At 39.5% G+C, this 7,317-nt stretch overlaps 1 pseudogene; it reads right to left on the reverse strand.

Annotated features, from left to right (window-relative positions):
- Positions 1-3,460: 3,460 nt before the first annotated feature.
- On the reverse strand, positions 3,461-4,112 carry LOC111530856 (annotated as a pseudogene).
- Positions 4,113-7,317: the final 3,205 nt, after the last annotated feature.

The raw sequence follows: 7,317 nt of genomic DNA on the forward strand, positions 1-7,317 counted from the left end.
GACACTCAAATATAAAAACATCTAAAAATATTTCAAAAATATTATGCTTATGGTGTTTTTTTTTATTTTGTCTATATAGTTTGGGCACATTCACTTCTCTATGCCTGTTTCCTTACCTATAAAATGAGGAGATATGGTAATCAACATCATAGAGCTATGAGAATTAAAGAAGATAAATTTTATAAAATGTCTAAAAAAATTGTAATTATTTTTTTTTCAAGCATTTACAATGTGATACCTACAATTGGCTATATACTTTACACATATCACCATGTTTAGAGCTGACAATTACCCCCAGGAGGGCTGGTCTGATTGCCTCTACTTTAGAGATGAGGATTCAGACTTGAGAAGTTAAATAACTTGCTCAACTTCACACAGCCTATCTAATAATTTCTAGAGTCAGATGTATTAGTTTTCTGTGGCTGCTATAACAAATTACCACAAATTAGTAGTTGAAAATAACAGAAATTTATTCTCTCACAGTTCTGGAGACTGGAAGTCCAAAATCAGTTTTGTTGTACCAAAATGAAAGTGTCTACTGGACCATGCTCTCGCTGGAGGCTCCAGTGGAGAATCCATTCTTTGCCTCTTAGAGCTTCTGGTGGCTGCTAACATTCCACGGCTTGTGGCCACATCAGTCCAATCTCTGCTTCTGTGGTCACATTGCCTTCCCCTTTCCTGTTTGAATCAAATTTCCTTCTCCCTGTCTTATTATTATTATTATTATTATTATTATTATTATTATTAGAGACAGGGTCTTTCTCTGTTGTACAAGCTGGAGTGCAGTGGCGCTATCTCAGCTCACTGCAACCTCCACCTCCCAGGTTCAAGCAATTCCCCTGCCTCAGCCTCCCAAGTAACTGGGACTACAGGCATGCACCACCACGTCCAGTTAATTTTTGTAGTTTTAATAGAGATAGGGTTTCACCACATTGGCCAGACTGGTCTTGAACTCCTGACCTCAGCTGATCCACTTGCCTTGATGTCCCAAAGTACTGGTATTACAGGTATGAGCCACTGCACCCAGACTCTCCCACTCTTTTGTAAGGACACTTGTGATTTCATTTAGTGCCCACCAGGATAATCTCACCATCTCAAAATTCTTATCTACATCTGCAAAGACCCTTTTTTCATGTTAGGTAACATTTATGGGTTCCAAGGATTAAGACCTGATATCTTTCATTATTCAGTTTGCTACATAAGGAATCAAATGTAGGTCTATATGACTATACGCTTAAATTCCAACCACGCATTTGTCCACTTCATATTTATTAAATTCCGGATACATAGAAGCACTGTGGCAGATACTGTGGCTACGATGTGAAGCAAAACCAATCACCATTGGTTGATTTGGGCTGCCCTTATGAGCCAACAAGTTCACTGGAGAGATAGATATTGGTAAAAATAATCATGCAAATGAATGTCAAATTGCAGCTATGATACATGTTACGATAGGTACATGGTGCTGTAGGAATTTGGTCAAGTCTGGGAAAGCTCCACATACTAGGAATTACTTGAGATGAGATCTGAAGGAAGAATGGGGTCACTAGACATAAAACGAAGAACAAGCAAAAATCCTTATGTAGTCCTGCTAGCACAAGGTCTGACACATATAAGTGCTCATAAAATCAGTTTCCCTCTTCCCACTCTCCTCTCTTCCTTAAAGAATCTACTGGTGCAACTATAGTCTTATTGTAACAGACATAGAACTACTCCCACGGGGCTGTAGAACTACACAGATTTCCCTAAGTGTCTTCCTAACTCATGCTCTGTGCTATAATCCATGTAACATCTGTCTTCACAGGTCATAGTTCATCAGCTTTAAATTTTGATAAATCTTTAATATACCTTGCTCCATCAAGACAGGAACCAAAAATTAAATACTTAGTTTGTAAAAAAAAAAAAAAGCAAGCATTTTGTCAATGTACTGTGTTCCAAAATGGGATTGAGACATTGTCAAGACGTTAGAAAAATCCCAACAAACCACCTTTTTTTTTTTTTTTTTTTTTTTTTTTTGGCAGCAGAGCATTTCTCTGCTGCCCAGGCTAGAGTGCAGTGACACGATCTTGGCTCACTGCAACCTCCACCTCCCTGGTTCAAGCAATTTCCCTGCCTCAGCCTCCCTAGTAGCTAGGATTATAGGCTTATGCTACCATGCCTGGCTAATTTTTTTGTATGTTTTGTAGGCACGGGTTTCTCCGTGTTGGTCAGACTGGTCTCAAACTCCAGACCTCAGATGATCCACCTGCCTCGGCTTCCCAAAATGCTGGAATTACAGGCGTGAGCCACCGCACCCAGCCAACATTTATTTTTTCAAAAAAGATCTTGTCAATTCTATCTCACATTGTTTATTAGGCAACAGAAAGTTGTTCAAAGACAGTCGTTGCAAATGTCACCATGTGGTAGATGAAAGAAATTTCAGAAAATGTGCTTTTGCAGTTGAAAGTAAGTATTTTTGAAAGCTTTCATGGACTTTTTGTGTTTGTTTGTTTGTTTGTTTGTTTTAAGCCAGTCAAACTTAGCTGGGGGGAGGGTAGGGTTGTACACCAACTTTAGTGACACTAATGTTAATAAGTTCTGATAACTCACTACTGCTGGACCAGCCTAGCTGACATTTGCCATGTAAAGGAAATAAAATTATCTGATTTAACAGCTAGTTGAAAAACAAAATATGGAATAGTTTTCCTTTTTTGTTTTAGATCTTATTCAATGTTATTTCTTAACCTTCTCAGATATTTCTTTTTTTTTTTTTTTTTTTTTTTTTTGAGACTGAGTCTCACTCTGTCACCTAGGCTGGATTGCAGTGGTGCAATTTCGGCTCACTGCAACCTCTAGCTCTCGGGTTCAAGTGATTCTCCTGCCTCAGGCTCCCAAGCAGCTGGGATTACGGGCATGCGCCACCACATCCGGCTAATTTTTGTATTTTTAGTAGAGACAAGGTTTCCCCGTGTTGGCCAGGTTTGTTTTGAACTCCTGACCTCAAGTGATCTGCCTGCCTTGACCTCCCAAAGTACTGGGATTACAAGCGTAAGCCACCACACCCGGCCTAAATGTTCTATTTCTTAACCTGATGATGGGTACGTAAATGTCCATTTTATTATTCTGTAAATCATACATTGTTGTGTTTATGATTTATTTCACAATTTAAAAAAGATCACTCCACCTATTCCCCTTGCTCAACTTCCATGCTCATTAAAGAGCATTCTGGTGATGCTCTGACTCCTATTGTAACTGTGCCTCCAGTAAGGGAATGGATATTGGACCATTTGGCATGTATAATTCTTTTTTTTAGAGTAATAAACTGGTGTGAAAGTTTTATTTTAGAAAAAAATACTAATGAAACAATGAATGCTTAGTTCATTTAATGACTGCGTTCTTATAAATGAAATTAAAGTGGTCTCTCAGTATGTTCTCTTAGAGCCAATATATCTTCTGCAAGTAACCAAATTCATGCTCAGAATCAGGACTTTCTGGATGCTTCCATTTCATCCCATATTGCAGCTTCAATTTTTGAAACATCATATTCCCTCATCATATCAAATTCAAGTCACAGCTGTCTCTACTTCTAAGTTGCTTTCATTTGTTCTTCGGTGAAACAAGCATCAAATATTATTCCTTAAATATTAAAATTTGGACAGTCCCAGTATTTGGACGAGAGCTGAGGCTTCATTTTCACTTTCAGCTTATTAACAGGAACTTCTTGGCTAGGCTGTTGTGCTACTGGCTTCATATTCACATCAGCAGTGCTATATTCAGGAAGGGCATCTCGTAACTACAGCAAGTTATCATCCAGCCATTTCTCTAATTTGACCACTTGAATCTCCTGGATTCGAAGATTATAAAGTTCAAAGCAAATCTTAACACCTTGTCCTTTGATAATATTCCTAAGGATAAAAGTAGCCCCAAGTCCTTTTCCTGATCTCTAGATGCAAATCCCCAGAAACTGGCTGAGTTTTTTCACTGGCATATGAGTTAGCTATAGTAACACAAAGAATACTTCCAAAATAGAACTCTGGAATGTGGAGTACTTTTCTCCTTTCTAACATAACTTTTCTTCCTTTTTGAAATTTCAGAGGATTTGTTCTTCCCCTTGGAGGAATGAATTAGGGACTCAAGAACTGCAAGCAACAGAGGCCAACCCCCAGCCTGGAAACTCTGGCCTGGGCTTCTTGCAACCGCATGCCCCACCACAATGCAGGCCACCATGCTAGCTTGCTCACGTTGAGACTACCAGTCTCCATGTTTTAAATTAGTCATTTTTCTTCCTTTTGGTGAGTTCTGTAAGGTTCAATAAGTAACCTCTCATCAATATTTATTGCTGGAGAAAGAACTAAACTGTGAGTTTGAATCAACAAACACTACTGTGTATAGTAGCAGTGCTGCAAGAAGTAGGACAAGAGCTATCTGGACATTCATCCACAGAGAGTTTGATTGATTTGGTGGCTGGGAGATGAGGGCATTCCTTGTGATTGCTTCTGTTTATGCCAACGGAGACAAAGCGGTCAGCTGATGGTGAGGGAAGGAAAGGGAGTATAGACAGTTTGAGGAGAGAGGACAATGTGTGATATAGCCTCTTTTAGACAGTGGGAAAGGAAACATCGTAGGAAATTTCCTCCCAGGGAATATTTAATGATCCTTTGAGATTTGTGTATGTGAATTCAATCAGCATGGTTGAGGCCGTTTTTTGATTTGTTTCAGGAATGTTCAGCTTCGTGGTGCAAACACAAAGTAGAAGAGAGCGGGGTTTAACTAGGGGTTAGAGCATTGCTAGGAGAGTCCAATAGTGGGATCAAGCATCAGGAGAATGATTCTAATGAAGGGCCATGGGTTCTAAGCTGAATAAGGGGAGAAGGGAGGAACTGAGTCAGGTAATCTGTAGTGGAAATTGGAAGTCAGTTGATTGGAAGACACTAGTCAAGCAGTTGCTCTAGTGCACTCAAGTGAGTGGGCTGGAAGGCTAGTAAGGGAGGGGTGGGGTGTGAGAGACGGGGAGGTTCCAAGCTGAGATTGGGATGCTGTGCAGAACCAAGGATATCAAGGTCATGAATATAGCCTCAAGAATGAGAGATAAAGACAACTGAGTAAAAGTCAAGTCAAACAAGCAATTTTTGGCCTTATCTAGTCTCTTCTCTGCACATTGGTCTCCATTATGTAACTATTTTACTGTTGCATGGTAACAGGAGACTTGGCAGTTCTCAGAGGACTTATCTTCCTGTTTATGAAAGAGTGGTGAACTCAGAGGTTATCACTGGTAGGTAGATGGTTAACACACAGTAAATAGATCTATAATTTATATGGGAGTGATCATAGGACAAAGCATTCTGGGAGTGTTATAAAACTCCAGGGAAATCAAGAGGCTAAAAGGCTGCAAACAATAAAGATGGCAAAAAAGGAATAGTGTTGAGTGGTTTTGACTCATGATGAAGGAAACTCAATAGTAGGAAAGAGGAACTGGATTAAGCAAATTCAACCTAATTCTTCGGGGTTATAAGTCAAGGACAAATAAACCTGCATACCATTTTATTTACTCCTTTATCTCCACAAAAGGGAATATTTTCACTTGAAGTAAATCAAGCTATAGAGAATATCCACAGTAGCCTTGAAGAGGAAAGCAAGGATAACAAAGGTGGATAGTATATGAAAGCTTCAGAACCTCTTTCTCCCAGTAGGTTTAACATGAGGCACCAAATAACAGAAAACTGCAAATAAATTAGGGGGAAGCAGCACTGAGTTCAAGTGCAGAGTTTAATTTTAATCTCTTTCAAATCCCAGATTAAAAATTGTATAGTTTGGACATTGTATATAGCAAAATTCTTAGATAAGATATTCAGGTTTAAATTCTAGTCTCACTTATGAGGCAGAAAAAAATGTGTCTGTATATACCTAGTCCAATGCTAGTTTGACAATTTTATGATCTGATTCATAAATTTACTTTTCTTAGAGTATAAGCTTAGATAATTTTCTAATAAGGTGTTTCCTTATTGGTCACTGAATTTATAGATCATAGTTTTCTGAAACTTCCCACTACTTGTTGGGAAAAAGCTGAGTTTTGGGGAAAAAACTGAGGCAGGACTTGCATGTCTGACATAATATCCTCTGGAATGTGTCTAGACTTGCTGGCTTCTTGCTTCTAACCCTCCTAGGCTCCTAGATTGATTGTATTCCCATTATCTCAAGTAGCAGATGTTCCATATAAATCCTAAACCATCGCAGCTGTAGATCATGCACCTGCCCTTTTGACCCCCACATTCTCACGACCTGTTTCTTTGTTGGATTCCCAATAAATAGCTTGGGCTCCCAGAGCTCAGGGCCTTTGCAGTGTCCATAATCATGATGGCCCCCTGGTCCCACTTTTCTTCTCAAACATTTTCTCAATCTTTTGACTCTGCCGGACTTTGTCGCCCCCACGACCTGGTGTTGGGACTGATCACCCCAACATTGCTGGCAGCCCAAAATGGGGCAATAAAGACACCGGTGAAGGAACACTAGAACTTGTGAAAGCAGAGGATGCATCATCAAAGGACACCCAAGGACGTCTAAAAGAAGCTTAGCAGAAAAGCTGAGCACTTGGAAGAACCAGGGTAACAACGGGACAAAGTGAAAGCAGACATTCTGCTTATTTAAATTTCGTAAGGTATTTATTACGAAGAGGAGGAGTGAAAGTTAGTAGTCAGAATTTGTTGTCACCCTTTAATGCAGTAAAGCAGTTTTGTCCATAGTTCCTGGAACAAGGGAGTATGGAGTTGAATGAATGGGAGATAATTGGCAGAGATTTTTTAAAAAGTGTATGAAGATGGAGCAAAAATTCCAGTCTTGGTTTGGTCAATGTGAGTGCTAATAAAAGCAGCTCTTGAACCATTTCAAACAGATGATGAGGCAGATTCAGATGGGGAAGAGGAGGATGAGTGTAAAAACCTATCTTCAGATTCTGAATGTGAGGAACAAACAGGAAACAGAGGAAATTAAAGAAAAGAAAGGGAAACTGAAAAAAGCATGTTTTACTAGCCTGTCGGCTCTACCTGCTGAATTAAGTGAAAGGCCACCTCCTCTCTCTCCCCTTAATGGGTGAGAAGATGAATTAGCTACAAAACTTACTGCTCCTGTAGTTGTAACATTAAAATCTGGAGCAATTGGTGGTGCTATACAAAATTCTATTCAAAAGGCTAGAGCCTAGGGAGACCTTGAAGCATGGCGATTTCCCTTAACTGTAATCCAACAGGAAGGACAGAATATGGCTAATCAGACCACTTTTCCTTTTAAGCTGTTAAAGGAATTCAAGCAAGCCATTAGTCAATATGGGCCAAACTCTCCTTTTGT

This window comes from Piliocolobus tephrosceles, chromosome 3 (assembly GCF_002776525.5).
Source record: "Piliocolobus tephrosceles isolate RC106 chromosome 3, ASM277652v3, whole genome shotgun sequence".
Lineage (NCBI taxonomy): Eukaryota > Metazoa > Chordata > Mammalia > Primates > Cercopithecidae > Piliocolobus > Piliocolobus tephrosceles.